The sequence below is a fragment of the Budorcas taxicolor genome, chromosome X, assembly GCF_023091745.1.
Source record: "Budorcas taxicolor isolate Tak-1 chromosome X, Takin1.1, whole genome shotgun sequence".
Taxonomy (NCBI): Eukaryota; Metazoa; Chordata; class Mammalia; order Artiodactyla; family Bovidae; genus Budorcas; species Budorcas taxicolor.
In genome coordinates, this window is record NC_068935.1 from 135,011,725 (window position 1) to 135,035,122 (window position 23,398).

The 23,398-nt window shown below is 47.2% G+C and overlaps 1 protein-coding gene across 3 annotated transcripts in view; it reads right to left on the reverse strand.

Annotated features, from left to right (window-relative positions):
- CLCN4 (chloride voltage-gated channel 4) overlaps positions 1-22,691 on the reverse strand; it is a 69,399-nt gene extending 46,708 nt beyond the window's left edge. For 2 of the 3 annotated variants that reach the window (XM_052662808.1, XM_052662810.1), the window contains exons 1-2: positions 22,554-22,691; positions 21,166-21,418 (exon numbers count right to left, since the gene is read on the reverse strand). The gene's annotated coding sequence lies outside the window, so the exon portion shown is untranslated. The remainder of the gene's footprint in view (positions 1-21,165; positions 21,419-22,553) is intronic. The other variant, XM_052662809.1, reaches the window with a different exon arrangement.
- Positions 22,692-23,398: the final 707 nt, after the last annotated feature.

Here is a 23,398-nt window from a genome sequence, read left to right on the forward strand (position 1 = left end):
CAGTTCAGTCACTCAGTCGTGTCCAACTCTTTGCGATCCCATGGACTGCAGCAATGCCAGGCTTCCCTGTCCATCACTAACTCCCAGAGCTTGCTCAAACTCATGTCCATGGAGTCGGTGATGCCATCCAACCATCTCATCCTCTGTCATCCCCTTCTCCTCCTGCCTTCAATCTTTCCCAGCATCAGGTTCTTTTCCAGTGAGTCATCTCTTCACATCAAGTAGCCAAAGTATTGGAGCTTCAGCTTCAGCATCAGTCCTTCCAATGAACATTTAAGACTGATTTCATCTAGAATTGACTGGATTGATCTCCTTGCTGTCCAAGGGACTCCCAAGAGCCTTCTCCAGCACCACAGTTCAAAAATCTGTGGTTTTTTACACTTTAATAAAACTTTATTACACAAAAAGTTCTGAGCAATCAAGCCTTGTCACTGGCTCTGGATCGAATTCCTCTCCTCCGGAGGCCAAGAATCCCAGCGTTGTTCATGGCTCCTAGCAGCAACCTTTCAATACTTCAGAGAGAGATTCACTGTAACATGCTGGTATATTTTCTTCACAGATATATTTTAAAAGAATTCAAAGTATCACATATCTGGCTGTTTAATTTCATGCTTTTCCCCTCTATATTTTTTGAATAATTACCACTGGAAAGACACCATGGCACAGTGGTTAAAAACACAGGCTTTGAAACAGCACTGCCTTGGTTCAAATCTCAGCTCTGCCACTGAGTAGCTCTGTGATCTTAAGCTAGTTGCTTAACCTTACTGTGCCTTGGTCTACCCATCTCTGAATTTGGGGGCAGGGGTAGGGGTAGGGGTGGTCTAACAGCATCTACCTCTGAATTTTGTTAGCACACTTAAAGGGCAGACATTTGTGAAGCACTTTACTCCTGATACAGGATTGCTGGGGCTTCGCAACTGTTTATCAAATGAAAAACCTGAAGTGTTTCATGAAAACACGTTTCCTTACCACCCCACACGTTCCCTTGTTCTCACAGTTTATCTAATCCATCCTTTGATGTCTGCAGCTGACAGAAGCAACCTGATGGATCCCATTTCTACTCAAGGAGATTAAACAAAGTCAAACTGAACTTCTGGGGGACCCTTGGTGATTTCTGTTTACCAAGAACCCATGAGGCCATTAAAACATGAACCCATGCCTGGCATTTTAAATATCTTTTCCTGAAAACTCTTCGAAGTCTTTACATTTATCAGAGACTATTTTCTTTCAAATGAAAGACATCTATTTTCACTAACAGAGAAATCTGCATTAATCCCATCTGGCTGTGTGAGCGCCACTGATCTCCACTGACCCTCACTCCCTCCTCTCAAAACCCAGAGTCCTGGGCTGGACTGTTTCTCAGGTGCTTTCCACTCCAGAGCGCACGCACATGACACAGAGCCTGAAACTTACTACTAGCCCCTTTCACATGCGTGGGGACAAGCAAACATTTTTGAATTCCTCAACACTTTTTGTCTCTGTACAGATATTGGTTAAGCTTAGGGGACTTTTCAGAAATTTCAGAGCTATCTTCACCGCCAACTGTTTATATCAATTATTACAGAGCAGAAAAGCATCTTTTAAAAAAACATACTCTTCCCTGTTGGCAAAGTTAAAATGAGATCATCTGAGTGATAATCTCACATCCTCAAAAATTATAGTAATATATGTGAGCATATTGCCCTTCATACTTACAAATGGGAATCCAGAAGTATAACACACAAGAGATTACTAAACACATAGAAAAAGTGAGCCCCAGTTAAGTAGGGGGATCTTGTAACCAGCAAGATGCCAAGAGTCCATGTTCCCTTCTTTGATGGAGGTGCATGCGTACCAGGAGCTGCCACAATCTAATTTCTCTCCAATCAGACCAGATAGAAAGAGCAATCAGGAAAGTGGGGTATGGGGCTGGGCATATGGGCATAATCACCAGGGAAGTCCAAGAAGCAAGTTATTTACAATCTTCTGTTATGCCCTGGTTTTGGTAGAACTCCAGTTTTAGTAAACAGAAGCAGCAAATCTAATGTCCTCATTTTAGCTACATTCTAGAAACTGCTCTGCGCTACTCAGCTGGCCTGGGGGCAGGTCTGGATTACCCTGTGGAAAAGTCAGACCTTCCCCTGGTCAACCTTTGTGTCACCTGTATTTGGAAGAGGGGCACAGAAGAGCAAGCAAGGTGGCTGCCATCTTGGAACCTTTTCCTTTTGGCTTACAGAGATGCACAGGGGGTGATAGTGATTGTTCTTTTTCTACATATTTTTAGATATAATTCACATACCATAATATTCACCCTTTTACAGTGGGATTTAATACCTTCACCAGGTCGTACAACCATCATTACTATCTAACTCCAGAACTTTCATTCTCTAAAAGTAAGCTCATGCCCAGAGTAGTCACTCTCTTGGCCTAGCCCCTGGTAAGCACTCATCTGGACATTTCATAGAAACAGAATCATGTCATATGTGTCTTTTGTGCTGGGCTTCTTTCTCTCATCATAATGTTTTCAAGGTTCATCCATGTTGGACCATCAACGCTTCACTCCTTTTTATGAGTAATATTTCATTGTGTGGCCAGACCACATTGTGTTTATCTGTTCAACAGCTGATCCGGGCTGTTTGCAATTAGGGGCTATTGTGACTAATGCTGCTATGATCATTCAAGTGTTCATGCAGACATGTATTTTTAGTTCTCTTAGGTAGACACCTAGAAGTAAAATTACTGGGTGATATGGAAACTGTATGCTTAACTCTTTGAGGAGCTGCCAGACTGAAACCACTTTTCTTAGTGAAGTCTTTTTTATTGAAATAAACATGTTTATAAAAAGGCAAAAATCCTAACTATACACACACCTCAACAAATTTTCACAAACTGAAATCCCCCACATAACTGGCATCCAGATCAAGAACAGAACATGACCAGCCTCCAGAAGCTCCCTCATGGGCCCTTGCAGGCCCTCCTCCACCCTTAAAGGTATTCACTATCCTCATACCACAGATTAATTTGGCCTGTTTTTGAATTTTATATAAATGGATTCTTTTGTTTCCAGCTTTTATTCTATGTTATAAGATCTACGCATGTTGTTGAGTTTGTCTAATTACCATTTGCTCATTCTCTATGCTCTTCAACAGCAAATTTTCTCCATTAAGGGCCAGATAGCAAAGGTTTGGAGGTTTGTGGGCCACGTGGCTTCTGACAAGGACTACTCAACTCTGCCTCTGTCACGTAGAAGCAGCCAGAGACAATACACAAATGAATGACTGGGACTGTGTGCCAATAAAACTTGATCCATGGACACTGAAGTTTGAATTTCATATAATCTTCACCTGTCACAAAAAAATATTCTTTCAGTTTCTTTTGATCATTAAAAATGTAAAAACCATTCTGAGCTCATTCTTGGCTCAGGGGATGAGCTGGATTTGGTCCACAAGATGACGTACTTTGCCTCTTTCTATTCTATGGTATTCGATGCTGGAAACAAACCCCAATGAGTTTATCCATTCTCCTGTGGATGGACATTGGGCTGATTTCCCACTTGGAACCAATATACATGGTGCCTCCATCAATTACACATCATGCCGCCATCATTTTCCACGTACATCCCCTCCAAGAAGTTGCAAAAAACCCTTCCACCCGTCCCCTCCTCTCTCTGCCCAGCAGGGCCGGGTGCCGTGAGACCCTGACAACGTTCATGCCAGTTCCTCTCCCAAGTCAGACTGTGACAACTTATTTGCCTACCGACTCTACTAGCTAATCCCCAGATGACTTGAGCAGGTGGAATGCAAAGTCATAATTCAGATTAAAAGTCTCCAGTCGACAAGGAAGGCTGGTCACTTGAGGGGGAGTTCCAGCAGGTTCCTTTGGCAGCGTGGGCATGGTAGAAACTGCTACCAAATTCTCCTCCTGGCTTCATAAACCCTTCTAGCAGTCTGGCTTCACCACCTTTCTCCTTCCTCTTCACAGTAATGTAACTGCCCTTCAGGGCCTGGCAAATGTTTCCTACAAAGGGCCAGATGGGGACTCTTTCAAGCTCAAGGGGCCATACAATCTCGGTCACAATTACTCCAGTTGGCCCTTTGGTCACTGAAGCTCAAAGCAGCCCAGACAGAATGGAAAGAAGGCGTGTGCCCTGGTGCCCCAACATGTGACTTACAGAAACAGGCAGCAAGCTGGTGGCTGGGGGCTGCCGGCCCTGCTTCACACAAGCACTCACGGGGCATCTGCTACTGGCCCAACCCCTATCCAAGCTGTCAGAGTCACTGACAGCCCTGAAAGCCTCACCTACCAACAGAAACAGCAAAAGAAGCATCAGAATCCACTGGGAATTCACAAAGATAAAGAGGCGCAGCCATCTCACACAGGATTCTGGAAGGGAAGGATGAGACCCCGGAAATGCAACCACAGGACCTCACTAGCAACATTTCAACCTGAAAGCTTCAGGGAAACAAAAGGTAGTTCTACACACACACACACACACACACACACACACACGTTTCTATGACATCTTACTATCAGAGAAGTTTCTCCAACTAATTAGCTATCCTAATGCTTCAAGACGGCAGATGCTCCTGGCATGCAAATAAAAATAAGGTCATAGCATCTCTCTGACAAAGTGGTCAAGGTCATCAGGGCTAGAGGTCACACATATTCACAGGACATGGTGGAAAAGGAAGAACACTGAGTTCAGAGCCAGACCTTGGATGGCAACTGAAAAAAAAAAAAAAACTGCAAGAACACTGCAAGTCTTACAGATTTTCCAGAGGCTCCATCAACCAACCACAAGCAGCCTTTACAAAGTCGCTTTTCTTGCAACTTGCATGGATTACACCAGGCACTAACCTCAGGGCTGATGCCTGCCGGCCACTCCTCTGAAGGCCACTAGGGTAAGCGCCCCTCGGCTCAGAGAGGGTGTCATTGCAACACTGGGCCACCAGAGGGTGCTCTGCAAGCAGCCCTGCTGCCACCAGCAGATGAGTCTGCTGGGCAGAGCCTTCCTCTTTTCTCCATCTGCTGCAACCAGTACCCTTCCCTGCCTCCCCTGCCATCCTTCCCTCAGCTTCCTTTAGCCCTGACTCCTGCTTGAGGTCACGGGAAGTCCTGTCTCCACAGCCCACAGCTTGGGCTCTGTGCCCTGAGCCAACTCAAGAGCAATTTCCACTGTGACCTGTGGTCACTCCTCTGTCACCTTCAGTGGCTTCTCAGCTTCTGTTGCTGCTGTTGTTCAGGCACTCAGTCGTGTCCGACTCTCTACGACCCCATGGACTGCAGCACGCCAGGCTTCCCTGCCCTTCGCCATCTCCCAGAGTTGGCTCAAACTCATGTCCATTGACTCAATAATCACCCTCTGACTCCAGTGCTTCCCTAAATGTACTTGTAATGGGCAGCTCTCACAAGCCTGCTGATCAGACTTGAGACCCGTTAGAATCTGGACTGTGATCTCATCTGTGAGTGCTCAGCCACTCAGTCGGGTCCAATTCTTTGAGACCCCATGAACTGTAGCCCGCCAGATTTCCCTGTCCATGGGATTTTCCCAGCAAGAATGCTGGAGTGAGTTGCCATTTCCTCCTCCAGTGATCCCATCTACAAGGAATCATATACATTATAAGTGGGGTGGAGGCATGGACGCTTCTTGTACAATCCATTAAGCCATACACTTAGGTGTTATGCACTTCGGGGAGTGTTTGCTATACTTTGCAATTTGAAGAAGTGTCTGAAAATGTGACCTGCTCATCAGTAAATGCAGATTCTCAGGCGTGATTCTCATCTGTGGCTTTTGCCCAGGGCATCTATTATTTCTTCCAGTGACGGTAGTGTCATTTTTCCTTGGAGCACAAGCCCTTCCCCACTCTTCATGGTCATGGAAGTTTGGGTCCAAAGGGACTATGGTGGCAAGGGAAGCTCCCATTCGATGGGCAGGTACTCTGGGGCTGTCTAAAAAACGCTCGCTTCTTTTAAAAGTTTTTTTTTTTTTTTTCAAGGCAGATAATCTTTAAGTCTGTATTGAATTTGTTACAGTGTTGTTTCTGTATAATGTTCTGGGGTTTATTTTTTTAGATATTTTTTGATGTGGATCATTTTTAAAGTCTTTACTGAATTTGTTACAGTATTATTTCCATATTATATTCAGGTTTTGTTTTTTTTTTTTTAGCTTTGAGGCATCTGGGATCTTAGCGCCCCACCAGGGATGGGACCCATACTCCCTGCACTGGAAGGTGAAGTCTTAACCACTGGATCACCAGGGACGTACTGCTCACTTTCTTCCGAAGCGCAGAAGTGTCCAGAGAAGAACAGGACGCTCTGAAATAGCTCTGTGACAGCCCTGTGGAAGGCGACCTGGGGGGAAGAAACTGAAGAGGGATTAGGGGATTAGGATCCTGGGGCCCTGCAGGCCAATGTGGGCACATCTTCGGCCTGGTGGAGTCCAGGTTGCTCACTTGAAAAAGGGATGAACACCCTCCGAGGGTAGCCTGGGGATGGGTCAGGAACGGATGGTACCTGGCATTGGACAGATGAGCTTGTTACTGAGTGGATGACGGCCCAGTCGAGCATTTAGCTCCACACAGGGGTGCAAGAGCGGGCCATTCTCACCCCCTAAAATTGTCCCTCCGCCCATTTGGTACCAAAGCTGCCCCCACTCCCTGCCATGTGGGCACATGACCCAGGCTGGCCAATGAAAGTCTCCAACCACCGTGCACAGCCACTGACTGGGGAGTGAGCAAGGGACCCACACAAAGCCACGTGCAGATGGTGGGAAAAACCAGGTCCCTCCTTTGAAGGAAGTGGCTAACCTGGGAGCCACCACTGTTAGGGCAGGTTTGGGGTTGCAGGAAGGAATGAGGCCGGGCAGCAGACACCAAAGATGGACAGACCAGTGCAGTGGTTCACATTTGATGAGGTATGCTGCTGGCATCTAGTGTAAGATGCTGCTCAATATCCTACAATGCATAGGACAGCCCCAAATGCCAACAGCACTGAAGTGGAGAAATTCTTTGCCTTAATCCAAAAGTGGATCAAAGGAGCCTTTTAGACACTTCCCTGTGAGGGTAAAGAATCCACCTACAATGCAGGAGAGACCCAGGTTTGATCCGTCGTTTGGGAAGATCCCCTGGAGAAGAAAATGGCAACCCACGGCAGTATTCTTGCCTGGAAAATTCCATGGATGAAGGGACCTGGCGGGCTACAGTCCATGGGGTTGCAAAGAGTCAGAGACGACTGAGCAACCAAGCACTACACAGCCACAAAAAGGAACGAATTTGAGTCAGTTCTAATGAGGTGGATAAACTGAGAGCCTGTTATACAGAGTGAAGTAGGTCAGAAAGAGAAAAACAAATATCATATATTAATGCATATACATGGAAAATAGAAAAATGGTGCTGATGAACCTATTTGCAGGGCAGCAATGGAGACGCAGACAGAGAGAACAAACTTGTGGACACAGTGGGGGAAGGAGAGGGTGGGACCAACTGACAGATTAGCATGGAAACATATACAGTACCATATGTAAAATATATAGCCAGGGGGAACTCATATACAGTACCATATGTAAAATATATAGCTGGGGGAATTTGCTGTACGACCCAGGGAGCTGAAACTGGGGCTCAGTAACAACCTAGAGGGGTGGGATGGGGTGGGAGGTGGGAGGGAGGTTCAAGAGGGAGGATACATATGTATACTTGTGTCTGATTCATGTTAATGTATGGCAGAAACCTACACAACATTGTAAGGCAATTATCCTCCAATTAAAAATAAATTTTAAAAACTACATCCATCTAGACCTAGAGATGATCACACTAAGAAAGTTAGAGAAGGGCAAATATCATATGATATCCCTTATATGTGTAATCTTAAAAAATGATCCACTTGAACTTATTTACAAAACAGAAATATACCCACAGATTTGCTGTATGACTCAGGGAACTCAAACCAGAGCTCTGTAATAACCTAGAAGGATGGGATGGGGTGGGAGGGAGGTTCAAGTGGGAGGGGATATATGGCTGATTCAAGTTAATATCTGGCAGAAAACAACCCAATACTGTAAAGCAATTATCCTTCAATTTAAAATAAATAAATATAATTATAAAAAAAGAAATAGACCCACAGACACAGAACACAAACTTATGGTTACAAAAGGGGAAAAGGATAGGGAGGGAGTTTGGAATTAAAATACACACGCTACTATATACAAAATAGATCAATAACAAAGATCTACTCTATACCACAAGGAACTCTATGCAATATCTTGTAATAACTTATAATGGAAAAGAATGTAGAAAAAAGTATATATATATATATATATATATATATAACAATCACTTTGCTATATACCTGAAACTAATACAACACTGTAAATCAACTATATTTCAATAAACACTTTTTCAAAAAAACAAAAAATTTACATCCATCAAGACAGAAAACTCTATCAAGCAGTGAGCTCAATGCTTTGGCCATCACTGCAGAGGCAAACTCAAAAATACAAGAAAAACAGCTTGTCTGTGCATATATACAGGATAAAAAGAATATGTAAACCATACTCAACTCACTAGATGAAAATGAGAGAAGTTGGGACACGCTTCTTTGACTGTATGCCTTTCCCATACCAGTTCTATCCTTTGCCTCAATGTGAGTTTGGAAGGCATGGCTTGCTTTCCCCTACTAGGCTCTGGGGGTTTCCTTAACTGCTCAATTCATCTTGATTTTTCCCTTATTGCTTTAAACCCCAGAAAAAAACTGGGTTGACAAATATAAAGACACATCTCCTCCTCTGAGCAGCCGGCCAGCATTCTGGCTGACACCCCACCATAGGTGTGTGACCCAGAATCACAGGGGCCCAAAGGAGCAGACTTTGGACCTGTCACAGCACGGGCGGCGGGGTGGGGGATGGACTGCAAGCTAGCAGTTCCGGTAGCCGCCCAACAAGCCAGACTGCTCTTCATGCTTGAAGACATGCTGTCCCTTCCAGCATGCCCCACTGGTGGCAGAGTCACTCCTGATGGATTCAGTGTGGATGAAGACTGCGGTGTGATGAATGCAGGAGGCAGTCCTCGGCCTTTTGTGTAAAGCAATCTCTTGGTCACTTCCCCAACCACTCAAAGCTTTTTCCCTCCCCTCTCCATCTGACCTGAAACTCCACCAACTTCAAATCCCCTTGAGATGATGAAGTCTCGCTTTTAAAATGTAGACACCTTTAGGACAGTGAGGGGCCCTGCTTTGTACGCCCTTCTAGCCAATCCTCCAGCCTCTGAGTGACGCCCCAGTCCTTTCCCTGGGCAGGGAGTGGGGATTACACAGAGAGGCACCAACAGTGACAGGAGCCCCCTGGTGGCCCAGGAGAAAAAAAAGCTCAAAGCCACAGGACGCCCAGACAGAGACACAAGTATTAACCTTTGTCAATTTCAAACTGTTGCCTGGCGCTGGCAGAGTCAAGCAGGGTGACTTCCGCCTCCAGCTCCTGCATCCCCCTCGGCCCCCGCCCAGCAGCCCCCTCTGCCATGGCACAGTTCCTGTGGCCCCTTTCAGGGGGGCTCTTTGTCCCCTTTCAGAACACAGCCTGTGTGTGGGAAGGGGATAAGGCCAACTGCAAACAGCCTCCTCCGGGTGACACAATGGACGCAGTGTTCTCACACCCCCCACTCCAGAGGGCAGGGAGAGGGCCCTGAGGTCTTGGCGTTTCCGGTGCCTAGGATCAAGGATGGAGAACGTCCCCAGGGCCTCGTCCTCGTGTGCTCAGTCACTCAGTCGTGTCCAGCTCTCTGCGACCCCATGGACTGTAGTCCACCAGGATCCTCTATCCATAGAATTCTCCAGGCAAGAATACTGGAGTAATGTGCCATTTCCTCCCCCAGGGATCTTCCAGACCCCAGGATCAAACCCATGTCTCTTTCATCTGCTGCATTGACAGGCAAGTTCTTTATCTCTAGTGGCACCTGGGAAGTCCTCAATTAATTTATCATCTTCATGATAATTAACAACAATCCCGGTCTAAGCACTTCACACAGATCAGTCACCAGGGCTCCTGACACTCTCTGAATTAAATACCGTCAGCCTCAGGCCCATTTGACAGATTAGCAAACTGAGGCAGAGGAGGGGGTGAGGTCCCTGGCCCAAGTTCCCCAGATAGTGAGTGGGGAGCCAGATTCCCACCAGGGCCCCAAAGGCCCTTCCTCTTGGGTCATGGGAGGACCGAAGAAGTCTCGTTCCTCTCAGGAAGCAAGAGCTACCTGTTCCCACAGAGAAGGTCCTGTTCGTCAAGCTTCTAAACTGTGCAGAAAGCACCAAAGCAAAGGCCTGCTGGGCTCTCCTCCATTCTCCTAGGTGAACAAAGGCACCCATGCACTGGGAAACACTGCTGGGCTGGTTCATCAGGGCTACCCTGACAATCCCCACAGACTGGGCAGCTCAAATGCTTGAAACTTGTCTCCCAGTTCCAGAGGCAGAAGCTTGAGGCCAAGGTGCCAGTAGGATTGGTTTCCTGGGGCTGGATACAGCCACAGCCTCTCTGCTTAGAGTGCTGATGGCCGTCTTCTCCTAGCACACCACGCATCCTCTCCTCTCTGTGCCTGTCTGCAGAAAGTTCCTCTTATAAAGACCCCAGTCAGGCTGGACTGAGGCTGCCCTCATGGCCTCATTCTAACTTGATTACCTCTATAAAGACCCTATCTCGGCTTTCTCTGGTGACTCAGTGGTAAAGAGTGCACCTGCCAACGTAGGAGATACAGGTTCAATCCCTAGTCTGGGAAGATCCCACATGCCGTGGAGCAACTAAGCTCGTGCACTACAACTACTGAGCCTGTGCTCTAGAGCCTGGGAGCTGCAACCACTGAAGCCAGCACAGACTGAAGCCTCTGCTCCGCTTCAAGAGAAGGCACACCTAGAGAGCAGCCCCATTCTCCACAACTAGAGAAAAGCCCAAGTAGCAGTGAAGACCCAGCACAGCCAAAATTGATAAATAAAAATTATTTTAAAAAAATTTAAAGACTCTATCAATATTTTGGCTGCCTGATGCAAAGAACCAACTCACTGGAAAAGACCCAGATATTGGGAAAGATTGAGGGCAGGAGGAGAAAGGGGTGACAGAGGATGAGATAGCTGGATGGCATCACCGACTCAATGGACATGAGTCTGAGTAGACTCCGGGAGTTGGTGATGGGACAGGGAAGCCTGGTGTGCTGCAGTCCATGGGGTTCCAAAGAGTCAGACACGACTGAGTGACTGAACAAGAACAAAATCTCCAACTAAGGTCAGATTCTGAGGTAGTAGGTGTTAGGAATTCAAATGCACTTTAAGACACACGGTTTCAGCCCATAACAGCAGCTGAAGACAATGCTGGTAAGAAATCCCATGCAGTACAGTTCCCTCTCCCAAGAGCTCTGCAAACCATCTTCCACCATAACAATCTAACTTTGTGCTTATGTGGGCTATGTACCCTCGTGAATGAAAACAATGTCACAGACACTCACAACCAGCACCTCCATGAAGGATAAATGCAGGGAGTCCTCCAGCACAGCCTTGAGTTGTCCTCCCCGGTGTCCTAAGTGTATCCCAGCAGGGTTGACCCCGGGGAGGGCTGAAACGTCAGTCGATTCCTATGTTTTGGGTAAAGTGGGTGCTGGTGGGAGGCCGGCCTGTGTTAAGAGGAAAAAGAATATGTCTGTAATCATTGGGGTGGCCCCTCTCCTCCTAACCCAATCAATGCCTCCAAGGGTTCCGGTGGACAGAAAAAGAAAATTTCACCCTGAGTTATATCACAACCCAGAAGGGAGACTAAGATCCCAGAAGGAGGTAACCTCCATTCATCCACCGGGATGTGGTTAAAAAGTGCTGGGCAAGCACAAGAGAAGCAACGGCCACCACAAGAAATGAGTCAGCAGGTCCCCGGCCACCAGGGCAAGGAGCAGACTTCCCGAGGGGACAAACGGAACATGGCATCTTGGTGAGGCTCCCTCTAGCCAAACCCCACAGCCATCCTAGCACTGGTGCTGCTGCTGGTGGAAGCAGCCTGATAGCATCCTGGGGGGGTTCGAAGGACCCCAGGAGCAGGAACAGTCACCACTAACGGGGAAGGCTCTGGTCTCCAACTTCCATCAACTGATGGCCAGCTCTCAGGGCCACACAAGGACCTGCACAAGAGCGCTTGCTGAGAGGGGACCATGGGTGACCTGGGCTGGCCAGCATGGTGGGTGGGGGACAGCACTCCAGGCAGAGAAGAGCCACCTCACAGGTGCAGGGCAGGTGGTGGGCTCAAGGGGCCTCAAGAAAGCTTGGGTGACTTCATCCACAACAGGAGGCCTAAAGGTAAGCCTTGCTGGTGTCACATGTGGAATGCAAGAGCTGTTGCCTCTGCTGTCCCTGTGCACCGCTGCCTAGCCCCAGTGACACTGTCCTGAGAGGCTGTGCAGGTGGCCTCCACCTTGAGGCACCATAGTTACAGGGTTACAGTGTGACCTGACCCACACGCTCCTGTGATAGCCAAGGCCTGCCTGCTGCTGAGCACGACACGGCTGCTCAATTAGTCAGGGTCACAGCCCTCTAAGGGCTTCCCAGGTGGCACAGCAGTAAAGAACCTGCCTGCAATGCAGGAGATCCAGGGTCAATCCCTGATCAGGGAAGATTCCCCTGGAGAAGCAAACGGCAACCCACTCCAGTATTCTTGCCTGGAGAATCCTATGGATGGAAGAGCCTGGGGGGTTCCAGTCCATGGGGTCACAAAGAGTCAGGCATGACTGAGCATGCACGCACACACAGTCCTCTAAGCTCACGTGGCCACCCAGCCTCCTCACTGGCCACCCGGCTACCTCGTTTGCCCACCTCTGACTGTTCTTACAGCAGCCAGAGCCAGGCCTTCGAACACAAGTACTGATGTGTTCCTCTCCAACCCAAAAGCACTCCATGGCTTGTCACCACACTTAGTCACCCAGGGTTGGTTTCACTCCCACTAAGTCCCTGCATGGTCCACCCTAGCTACCCCTCCGAGCACTTGCCCAGCATGCTTCTCTGGGTGGCTCTTCTCTGGACATACCCACCTCACAGCTGTTTCCTCAACCCTGAGCTCTCCAGCTCCTCAGTGTTCACATGGCCCCCGTCAGTCCCTGGTCACATGTAAGCCCTCAGAGGGGCCTGGATAACCACTCCGTCTAACCAGGATTCTGAATCCACTGCTGCCCACCCTCTGCCTCTCACTGTACTTCACACAATCGCACAACCTATCAAATCCAGTTATCTTCTCTTTCCTCCACTTGAAGGTCACTCCCACCCAGGCAAGAACCTTGTCCGTTTGGTTCCACAGCAAACCCCAGTGCCTAGACTTGTCGGTCTCAACCAGTCTAGGGGCAATTTCACCTGCCCCGGAACACTTGGCAATGTCTCGAATTCAGCTGTCACAAGTAGGGGTTGGGGCCATGGTTGCAACCCCCATCAAGTGGGGGGAGGCCAGAAGATGCTGCTCAACATCTTCCAGGGCACAGGATGGCCCCCCACAGAGAGTCCTCCAGCCTCAAAGCCCAAAGAGTCCAGGGTGAGGAGCCCTGTCCTAGACACACAGCAGGGACCCAACAAACACTGGCAGAACAAAGAAGTAAATGAGGGGGTGAATGAACAAAAGAACTTGGAGGCTCAAGTCTCATACGAATGTCCCTGCAGTTCTCAGGGATATCAGTGGGCTTTTCTCAGAGGACTAATAGTTCCCTTAATTTTTCCTCTAATTTATATTTAATGAGTACTTACTCTGCCACGAGTTATGTGCTAGGTTTACATTGGTGAGCAAAACACTCACAGTTCCTGCGTTCACAGAGCTCATAGTGCAGGAAAGAACATTCTGGGGACTTTCTTGGAAGTCCAGTGGTTAAGACTCCATGCTCCTACTGCAAGGGGCTCAGGTTCAGTCCCTGGTCAGGAAACTGAGATCCCACATGCTACACGGCATGGCCAAAGGAAACACTCTGTTAGAGGCATCTTGGGACCTGGAGGGTTCCCCAACTGTGTTACTATTGGTCATGTGACCTTGGGCAAGTCACCTGACTTTTCTGGACATCTCTTGGTCATATGTAAAATATGAGTTGCTTTGATCTCGAAGCTAAGTCCCAACATCTATGCTCTGTGCATTTAATTAATCCTGAGTGAGTGAATGAAGTCACTCAGTTGTGTCCAACTCTGCGACCCAGTGGACTGTAGCCCACCAGGCTCCTCCATCCATGGGATTCTCCAGGGAAGAATACTGGAGTGGGTTGCCATTTCCTTCTCCAGGGGATGTTCCCAACCCAGGGATCGAACCCAGTTCTCTTGCATTGCAGGCAGATGCTTTAACCTCTGAGCCACCAGGGAAGCCCATAATTAATCCTAGAGAGGTCTTTTCCTCTTTGGCATTTTTACATGAGCATAATACCATGAGCACAGATTACAAAGGCTTGAGGAATCCACATGCCCATCAAAATGAGACTGGTTAAGTAAACTTCCATACCGTCCACACTCTGGAACTCAACTGTAAGTGAGATGATGTAAAACAGCCTCCAAAGAATGAAAAGAAGCAACGTATACCAACTGCCTCCATTCTCTCTTTAAAAGTACTTTCACAATAAAATGAAATGAATGAATCACTGCTACATGAAACAACGTGGATGAATCTCACAATCATGCCTGGTGACAGAAGCTGGATATAAAAGTATAAAGATCACAGGACTTGAGGTATATGAAGTTCAAGTACAGGTAAAAGTAAACTGTGCTGACAGAAATCAGTATGGTGGTTGCCGGAGGATTCGGCTAAAACAGGACAAGATGGAGCCCCCTAGGAGTACTGAGAATCCTGATTTGTCAAAATCAGCTGAATTAAGATCCATGCATTTCCCTCCATGCAAATTACATCCCAATGAAGAAAAAAGAGAAAGGAAAATGCTATACACATTCTACACATGGGTGTCTTTGCACAGACATTTTCAGAAACAATATATAAGAAAGTCATTAGTGGTTGCCTTTGGAAGGGGGATGAGGGACTGGGAATGAGAAAGAGACTTCATTTCATTTTCATAACGTTGATCCTGTGGGAAGTTCGCACAACCAGCAAGTATTACTATTTCAATAGAAAACAAGTCATTCAAAAACCACCACGTTCTGCAAAGAAAATCACCCCTTCTCTTAGAAAGGAAAACTCATTTCCAGTCACCCTTTGCAAATACAGTCAAGCAAGGGTTTGATAATAAGGCCTTTCCCACCACCCACTTGCCAGAGTTTGCCAAGTGCTCACATACATCCCCTCCTCACTGCTAACTCGCCCTCCTAGGTCTGGTTCAGCAGGGCTTCTGGGTGAGCTGGGAACTTGCAAGCCAGCAGGTCTCAACTGGGACCTCAGGTCCCTGCAGTCAAGGGCACCTTGAGCTCAGGTTAAAAATGTTCCCCAGATCTCAATCAGAATCCCCCACAAGCCCAAGAGTCTGTGTTTCTTTTCTAGCTTCTTTTTAACTTTTTATTGGGCACATTTTCAAATACACAGCACATTATGGAGGAGAGTCTAATGAAACACACCAATCAGACTCCATCAGTGTTCCTATTTAACTGTATTGGCCTCTTTGCACTGTCTCTCCATTCAACTGAACCATTTAAAAGTAAACTACTATTACCATAGGTGCATTATATGTGGAATCTAAAAAGAAATGATACAGATGAACTTACAAAGCAGAGACTCACAGACTTATCAAATGAACTACTTGCCAGGGGGAAGGGATAGTTAGGGAGTTTCGGATGGACATGTACATCCTGCTACAGTTAACATGGATAACCAACAAGGACCTGCTGTACAGCACAGGTAACTCTGATCAATACTCTGTAATAATCTTAGTTACCAGAGGGCAAGGATGGGGGGAAGGATAGTTAGGGAGTTGGAGATGGACGTGTATGCTGCTGCTAAGTTGCTTCAGTCGTGTCCGACTCTGTGCGACCCCAGAGATGGCAGCCCACCAGGCTCGCCTGTCCCTGGGATTCTCCAGGCAAGAACACTGCAGTGGGTTGCCATTTCCTTCTCCAATGGATCAAAGTGTATACACACTGCTATATTTAACATGGATAACCAACAAGGACCTACTGTATAGCACATGGAACTCGGCTCAATGTCATATGATAGCCTCGATGGGAGGGGAGTTTGGGGGAGAATGGATATATGTACATGTATGGTTGAATCCCTCCCTTCACTTTCCACCTGAAACTATTACAACATCGGTAATCAGCTTTCAGTTAGTCAGTTCAGTCACTCAGTCATGTCCAACTCTTTGCAGCCTCATGGACTGCAGCATACCAGGCTTCCCTATCCATCACCAACTCCTGGAGCTTGTTCAAACTCATGTCCATCAAGTCAGTGATGCCGTCCCAACCATCTTATCCTCTGTCATCCCCTTCTTCTTTTGCCCTCAATCTTTCCCAGCATCAGGGTCTTTTCCAATGAGTCAGTTCTTTGCATCAGGTGGCCAAAGTATTGGCCAAAGTAATCAACTATACTTCAATACAAAATAAAAAGTTCAAAAGAAAAAATAAATTACTGTGGTTCTCAAAGTGTGTCTGAGATTCCCAAGACCTTTAAAGGGGTCCGTGCTGTCAAAAATATTTGTATAATAATCTTACATTATTTGCCTTTTTCCATTCTCATTCTCTCAGGAGTGTACAGTGGAATTTTCCAGAGGCAACATGACATGTGATATTGCAGCACTGAATGCAAAAGCCGGTTTGAGAATTCATCTGTCTTCTATTCAGAAGTACATAAAAGAGAGCTCCAAGGCATTAAAAAAAAAAACACTTTAATAGTACCCTATAGCTCTCATGACACTTCAGCCCTAAATACTTCAGCATGCACCACTGAAAAATAAGACTCTTCTACATACACACGTGTCAGTTATCTTCTGCTGTGTAACAGATTAGCCTAACAGAGGACAGCAGGAAACAACCATGTCTCATCTCACTGTTTCTGTATCAGGAATCAGGAGTGACTGAGCTGGGTGCCAACTGCACCGTAAGATTATCACATCTAATCAAACTTACAGTAGTCTCCTCATGTCATCTACTAGGCAGTCACATACAAATAACCCAGGTATCCCCAACACCTATTATAGATGCCTAGCCAGGCCAGGATCCAGTCAAGGGCACAAGTTACATTTGGTTACTGTCATAGACTGAAAGTATCTTTCCGGAATTCATATATTGAAATCCTAAACCCCAATGTGACTTGGACTGCAAGGAGATCCAACCAGTCCATTCTGAAGGAGATCAGCCCTGGGATTTCTTTGGAAGGAATGATGCTAAAGCTGAAACTCCAGTACTTTGGCCACCTCATGCGAAGACTTGACTCACTGGAAAAGACTCTGATGCTGGGAGGGATTGGGGGCAGGAGGAGAAGGGGACGACAGAGGATGAGATGGCTGGATGGCATCACTGACTCGATGGACGTGAGTCTGAGTGAACTCCGGGAGTTGGTGATGGACAGGGAGGCCTGGCGTGCTGCAATTCATGGGGTCGCAAAGAGTCGGACACGACTGAGCGACTGAACTGAACTGAACTGAATGTGATGATATTAGGAGGTGAAGCCTTTGGGAAGTGATGAGGTCATGAAGGTGGAGCCCTCATGATGGGACTAGTGCCGTTAAAGAAGAGACCTCACGTGTGGATCTGAGAGTTGAAACATATAGAAGGCTGAGCACCGAAGAATTGATGCTTTTGAACTGTGGTGCTGGAGAAGACTCTTGAGAGTCCCTTGGACTGCAAGGAGATCCAACCAGTCCATCCTGAAGGAATCAACCCTGAATATTCATGGGAGGGAATGATGCTAAAGTTGAAGCTCCAATATTTGGCCACTTGATGCAAAGAGCCGACTCACTGGAAAAGACCCTGATGCTGGGAGGGATTGAGAGCAGGAGGAGAAGGGGGTGACAGAGGATGAGATGGTTGGATGGCATCACTGACTCAATGGACATGACTTTAAGCAAACTTCGAGAGATGGTAAAGGACAAGGAAGCCTGGTGTGCTGCAGCCCATGGGGTTGCAACGAGTCGGACATGACTTAGCAACTGAACAACGACAACAAGACAAGACCAGAAAGCTAGCGTGTTCTCTTCCCACCATATGAGGACACAGGGAGAAGATGGCCCTCTGCATCCAGAAGAGAGCCCCCACCAGAATCCAACCATGCTGGCACCATGATCTCAGACTGCCAGCCTCTGGAACTATGAGAAATAAATGTCTATTGTTGATAAGCCACCTAGTGTGTGGTACTCTGTCATAGAACCAGAGCTGCCTAGCACAGTGATTCTAAGTCTTATGTCTCATTTGATGGAGAATACTCCTCCTTTTTCATTTTCTTTCTCAGTATTGCCTGCGTGAAAAGACAGCACCTGATAGCCCACCCAGGGTGCCAAGCCATTCTGGGGACGAGGTTCCTGGCCAGCTGTGGGTGCCACCTGCAAAGAAAATGGCTGGAAGTGGACAAAGGAGGCTGTCTGGGCCCTGGACTCTGCACACTGGGCCTTTCTCACTAAACACCAACCCTCTTCCCAGGAGAGTCATTTTTATGTGGCTGCAAAGAGGCAGAGAGAGCGAGCTGAGAGCAAGGGAATTGGAGGAGGGACACACTGCAGTGCCAGGCCCTCGGAGGGACAAGGATAATTTTTCTAATCATTCCAAGCCTCCTCCCCCAAACCCACTGCACATGGCCCTCATCCTGAAATGCAACTGCCACCCTCGCTTCCCGTCTCCCAGGAGTTCCCAGTGTGCTGACCCTTTACCATCCATCTGACCCCCTGAAAACTCAAAGCAGCAGGACCAGCAGGAACGGTAGCCCTATTTTATGGATTCGGCAACAGCTCTGGGAGTGGAAGTGAGGCTCTGCAAAGTGTCAGAGCCAGAGCTCTAGTGGTCAGTCCTGCACTGAAGCTTAAAGGGCAAGACCGTGACCACCACCACCTTCGGGGGCCAGACGGGGGCTCTGGGGGCAGCTGGCGCTGGCCTCCTCCAGCCACACATGCTGCCAGCATTTCTCCGCCACAACGGGTGCCAGCACCCCCGGTCTCTCCCTCCCTGCTTGTGACACCTCCACCCGGTCCTGCTATTCCCACTTCTGCAGATAAGGATGGTGACTCTGGGCTACTCTAGTTCCAGACATGATGGTCTAGTGCTTGTGTTTTTTTCTCTCTCCCTGACACTCTCCCTTCTGCCAAGCCAGCTTCCCAGCTACAACTGGCACACACACAGGCCTCCCCTTTTTAACAGAAGCTATTTCTGGAACCCCACAGCAGAAAAAAAAGCCTTCACACTGTGTTTCCCAATATATACACCATCATGAAAGGGAATCAGATCTCCGACCGAGGGCTCAGCATGAGACAACTCACAAGAAAATGAATTCTAGAATACTGCGGCCTGAAGAACATTGAGAGGTCATCTGAATCAACAATTCTCAAGCAGGGGCAATGGAGCCCCACGATGGGACAATGGCAGGGTCTGAAGACATTTTTGGTTGTCACAACTAGGGGCATCTAGTAGGTAGAGGCCAGGGGTGCAGGTGAACACCCCCACAACAGATTTCTCCAGCCCCAAATGTCAACAGGGGGCTTCCCTGGTGGCTCAGCAGTAAAGAATCCGCCTGCCAAGGCAGGAGACGGGGGTTCAATCTCTGGGTCGGAAGATCCCCTGGAGAAGGAAATGGCTACCCACTCCATTATTCTTGCCTGGAGAATCTCATGGATGGAGGAGCCTGGTGGGCTATAACAGTCCATGGAGTCAAAAAGAGTTGGACACGGCTGAGCAACTAAACAATGACAAAATGTCAACAGTGTCAAGGCTGAGAAACCTTGATATAATACTCCTTAGTTACTTTGAGGACAAGAAAACTGAGGCCCAAAGGCACAAAGTGACTTGGTCCAAGTTGCACAGTCCCAAAGGCAGAGGTGGAGCTAGGTCTCTGCCATCTATCATCTGCTCTGCTCTGTCTAGGGTTGGGCTGGGGGAGAAAGGAACATGGGAACAAGAGGATCATAAAAGTCTTGTAGTCAACCTGAGCCAAATGAAGTAAACTGCAGTAAATTAATAACTAAACTACTGTAGCAAAACATCAGGGTGTCCAATCGCTGAAAGAAACGCCTTCTTCAATTATCAACTAAAACAGCATTGCTTTACTGGTCCTCCAACAATTGCTGGATGGGTCAAAGGATACACGGTGTGAGGTCCAGTACAATTTAGCAATACCACAGCTTCCCAGGGGATCACGTTTTACAGGTAAGATCGACTACATTCTCCTCCTAAGGGTATATACTGCATATATCCCGGCCTCATATGTGAAGGAGAGAAAGGAATGCAAACACAGGTGGGAAATCTCAAGTGTTCATTAAAATCCCACACCCTGTCCTGTTAAAATTGAAGTCACCTGATTCCCCCTTCATCTGTCGCTGCATCATCAAGCCCCTTCTTCCAGCAAGCAAATTATTTAGCAAGGGAATTAAAAAGAACACTGAAAAATCATAGGGTTTGGTGTTCAGCTCCACCCCCTTCTAAAGACCATTTTGTTCTTAAGAGATATAACTGGTTTGCCTTCTCTTACACGTCTACTGGAAGCTTTATTTTAATTGGATACTGCTAATTTTTTAAAATCTATTTAAAACACCAGGATGAAACAAACATTTCTGACATATCCCCTTTAAATGCTACAATCTTGCAAAATAATGCAAAACAATTTAGACAGAACATCTAGCTCTTCAATTGCTAACCAGTAAGTTTCCGTTCCATTTCAAGCAAAGCAGCTTTGGCTTTGAAAGAAATCAGGCTAAATACTGAGAACAAAACAAACCCCTGTAAGAAGAATTAGTAAATGTGTCATTATTTAAGAATCACTCTGACAGTCGGTAAACAGTTGACAGTTCTCTCAGACAAGCCCCTCTCTCTCTTACAATGCATGTATTGTGATCATTCCTGATTTTTTTCCCCCCTCCTGCGCAGGAGGCCGGGGTCTTTCTGTCTGGCCCCAGGCCACTTTCCTGGGATGGATGGGCACAAGACCCAAGTCACGCGTGAGCCTACAACAGTCGTCCCCCACTCCCGCCCCCGCGCCCCCCTGATGCCTGATGCCTGCAGCAGCCCCAACAGCCAGAGACCCTACTTTCGTTTTCTGGGGCGCCGACGGGCTGCAGGGGCTCCGCCTGCAGAGTCTCTTACCTGCAGTGCCGCATGGCGCAGGCCGGTCGCCCACCTGCACCGCATCCTAGAGCATCCTTTCTTCAGCGCGACGGCTGCGAGCGCGCTGACGTCACCGGGAGGCGGTGCCCACACCGCCACGTGACGCCCTAGGGGCAAAGAGGGGAGGGTGGGAAGACCCTGCAAGTGAGGAGGGAGTGGCCGGGAAGCCCCGCTCTGGCCTCGGTTCTGGGCGGCTTGTTTGATGTGGGCAGCTGGCCTAGACTTGCACGAACTGTGGGAAACAAACAGCACACAAAAGGGAAGACTCAAATGATTCCAGGCTCCACGCAGGTAATAGGATTTCAAAAGAGCTAGCAATAAGGGGATTAGTAATGAAAGGAAATGATTTAGTCTTTTATTTTTCAGTCTTCATCAAATGCAGTGGAGAACTAAACAAATCTATTTTGTGCAAATCAAAATGACAGTTAAAATATGGAGTGCATATACATACTTTGCACAGAGGGTCCATGTTTCAAATCGTATATCAAAAGCATTAATCTGAAGTATATTCATTGTGGCATATAATACTAATTGCACTATAATGCTATTACTCCATAACAAATACTGCATGCCAATATTAATGTGGTTTTAAAAAAAAACGGTGCCATCGCATATTTATACTTCTTACTTGAACATTTGATGATTTAAAATAAAGTGCTATTGCATGAACGTTGTACTTGTGTCTGTTTTCATAAATCTTCTGGCAAAGAATTTAATCTCAGACATGAAAGTTAATTCACAGTAACTCATTATTTCACGTTTTCTAATTTTTATCACATTCTGCAGAAGTGAATCATCTCACTATTTCAGAAAATATGTACAATGTCAATATTTCTCATTCACAACTGAAACAGCCTTGCCTAGAAAGACTTAGAAAATTCCAACTGTGACCATTTCGTAAATTTGAAATGGCATATTTCAAACTTAAACTGTGAAAATATCAACTTTCTTGCCAAACCGCATAAACGTTTTCGAAATGTGAAAGGGCAAAAGCAGGAACTGTTTTTATTTGATTTCCAGCTTCATATAGATTAGTTGCTTTTCGTTTGAGTTTAAATGGCAATTTTAACATTCCCTTCGCTGGCGCCCCTGAAAGAGATGTGAAATAGATTGTTTTACGAGCAGGCCAGGGTTACTTGCTATTTATTCCGGCAGCTTTCGTGTCCTTCTATATTTAACCCTGGACTCTCTTACCACCATTCCCTCCGGATTAACCGAATTTCTGTTAAGAAGGTCAGTCTGTAATTTGGCCCTTGCCTCTCACAGCAATCGATTATTTTCAACTCGATTTTAAAAATCTACAAAGTGGCCACATGGTATTCTCGGGCCCTCCTCTCATCTGTTTTTCTGAGGGATAAGTAACTTACCTTCTGCTTTCAGCTTCGTGGGATATAAAATTTAAATACTACCGTAATCCCCTGCTCCAGTGGGTTGAGGGTCAGACAAGTTCATTTTCCTGCCAAAGGCAAATGTCGATTTCAGCCTCAGGCGCCCCGGGCCGGCTCCACCCCCAACCCCCCCAACTACCCCCTCCGAGAGCCAGTCTGGGAGTATCACGTGCTCCACCCAGCCACTCAACCCTACCCAGCCGGCTCGGTCACCTCGGAGGCTGGCCCTGCCCATCTCGTCCGCCTCGTACAGCCGGTGCCTTCGGGTCCAGAGAGAACTCCGCGTCCCCAATACGGGACGCGCTACCCGCTGGGACTGGGCTCGGTGGACGACAGTGATGGGCGTTCCAAGAATCAATGGAGGTGGGGCCGGGGATGATCTATATTATGCCCTCCGAGGTCTGAAATGATTTACTTTGTGCTCTGACTTAACGGAAATGACTAAAAGTCACCTTCCTCGGCGTGGGGCGATTTTTTTTGTTGTTGTTGTTAGTAGGTTTCACCTTCTCTTCTCCAGGTGATTGCTCAAGTGTGAAAAACATTACAGCAAACAGGCGATTCAGGGCGCAGTAATTTTCAACAGAATGAGGTCACTTCCGACATCCTCCACCTCCACCTGTGAAATTGTCCTTTAGGCAGAGGTTTACCAAAATAAAAACAAAAACAGAAAACAACACAACTAAAGCAAACAAATAAAAAAACAGATACCACCGATAAAAATGTAAATGATCAATCTTCCTGGTGGGCTGTTTAGCAATTCCTACCAAAAGCCTTGCAAATAAGAGCAGGCCCATACAGGGGGCCAGGAACTTGCTCCAGGGGGG